The sequence below is a fragment of the Littorina saxatilis genome, linkage group LG6, assembly GCF_037325665.1.
Source record: "Littorina saxatilis isolate snail1 linkage group LG6, US_GU_Lsax_2.0, whole genome shotgun sequence".
NCBI classification, from domain to species: Eukaryota; Metazoa; Mollusca; class Gastropoda; order Littorinimorpha; family Littorinidae; genus Littorina; species Littorina saxatilis.
In genome coordinates, this window is record NC_090250.1 from 39,709,350 (window position 1) to 39,711,845 (window position 2,496).

Genomic DNA, 2,496 nt, shown 5'->3' on the forward strand with positions numbered 1-2,496 from the left:
GTCCCCCTGATTTCTGAAAGGCCATGTAAGCGTAGGTTCCTAAATGCGAGAGGCGCTACCTCGTAATAGAGAGAAAGAGCGGAGAGAGAGCTAGTTGGCGGTCCAGAATAAATGGTCTATGGCTGGGCAGAGGGGCACGAAACGAAAATGGGTGCCAACCAAACGGGTGAGAACAAACCGAGGGGTCTGATTTAGTGGAAAGTCTCACAACAAATCTCAATTTCTACAAATCCAACACCGCGGCTGACTCCCACCCGGTTGGTAACTTTCTCGTGCACCTCGGCCCTGGTGCACTGTCCGATGCGTGCATGGACATGTGTGAGTGAACTACAGCGGCACTTTCTTTTTCAGGGCCTCCGATAATCCGGAGGGATTCTTAGAGTGGAGATTAATTTGAAGATTTTACAAACAAATAAGTTTAAAACTGGGATATCTGGAAAGGGAGAATCCACATCACTGGAGATTTGTTTGGTCCGCCACTGCTGTTTTTCTCATCATGCACCTTCCCTTCCCTCCCCTCCTCCGCCAATACACCAAATCCCGCTCCCATGTAAACTTAATAACTTCTTCCTTAACTATTTACATGATTAAGTGCGTGACACTTTCTTTAAAAGATACGACGCCGATTGACCCAAAAATCTAACTCGACAAGATGGGCGCAGTGGCCTTGTGGATACGACACCGATTGACCCAAAAATCTAACTCGACAAGACGGGCGCAGTGGCCTTGTGGATACGACGCCGATTGACCCACAAATCTAACTCGACAAGATGGGCGCAGTGGCCTTGTGGATACGACACCGATTGACCCAAAAATCTAACTCGACAAGACGGGCGCAGTGGCCCAGTGGATACGACGTCGGATATGTGAATCTCTGGTTGTTTAGGCAACGGAATGCAACACGTTCCCACATGTTCAAAACACAAAACTGTGGGAGGTCTTTCTACAGCTCAAGAGGCATGGGGAAAAAATCTTGTTATTGTACATACGCGATAAAAGTATCTCCACGAAGACACATCCGTTGTTGTCTGGTGACGCCAATAATATATTGGAGGAAGATTTTGCAACTCAAAAGAGTAGAATGTTGACATGTTGTGCAGATGAAAATACGACAACAACAAATAAAAGTATTGCATGATTATAATATTATTGCTTACAGGACAGCAAATTAAAATCAACATGCTTCGATTAAACAGGCTGTCACAGGAGTCACCATTATTATTACACCATTATTACTTGATAATTATGTACGAATTAAAGCACTTCTTTTGTCCCCAAAGCACGAAAAAATCGACTTCTGTATAATGTTTGTTTGAAGGACGTTTGGTTGTGAAAGCGCTTGAAAGCTCAAACCCAATGATTCAACACTGGAACATACACAAACAAACACACACACACACACACGCACGCACGCACGCATGCACGCACGCACTGACGCACAGCCTGACACACACACGCACACACACAGCCACACACACAGCCACACACACACACACGCATACACGCACACGTCCAGACGCACGTCACCTTCTACGTAGCCTAACTAACTAGGGGGTCCTTAACGTCCTCACAGGAAAATGTTCCTTTTTGGGACATGAGTTGATGATACGCTAAAACACGTAGCCTAGCTCATTTTGTTATGGGGGCCAGGAGGCCCCCATTCTATACGGATAGTTTCGAGGTTGACCATGAGCAGCGCCATTTTGTTGTGAAATACGTCATCAGTTTGTGTACACGCTTGCATTTGGATGTGTCCAATGATAGTAGGTTTGGTTGTGATCAATCAGAATAATGTAGGAATACAAATGTATGACAGTTTGGTATGATGACATGTAATTCACATATGCTGAAATATAAAATTATACATTATATAATATTAATATGGCTGTTGCCATGACCATGAACCCCAAGAAAGGTTTAATGTTATGTAAATCAAAATACCAAAATCAAGTACCTATTAATCTGGTCTGCGGCGCGGGAAGATTGAGGCCTTCGTAAACGTTCAACGTTGGCCAATAATGATTTTAACAATGTTGTGTCGTTTTGTATTATGTTGTATTTTGTTGATCAATTGATAAATATGTCTTCCCAACATATTACAAATCAAACAGAAATAAAGTCTTAGAGAACTACAATAATTATTGTTGCCGTCAAAACCTTGCAAGGCCTCAACCGTTCTCACGAGATCAGTTACATTTTCTCTCTCTCTCTCTCTCTCTCTCTCTCTCTCTCTCTCTCTCTCTCTCTCTCTCTCTCTCTCTCTCTCTCTCTCTCTCTCTCAGTCTCTCTCTCTCTGTATGTTGTCTTTGTCTGTGTCTCCCTCTGAGTCTCTCCCCTTCTGTCTTTCTATGTCTGTCTCTGTCTATGTGTGTGTGTGTGACAGTGTGTGTGTGTGTGTGTGTCTCTCTCTCTCTCTCTCTCTCTCTCTCTCTCTCTCTCTCTCGCTTTCTCTCTCTCTCATCTGACTCTTGGCACACAGGTCAAAGCAGAGGTTAA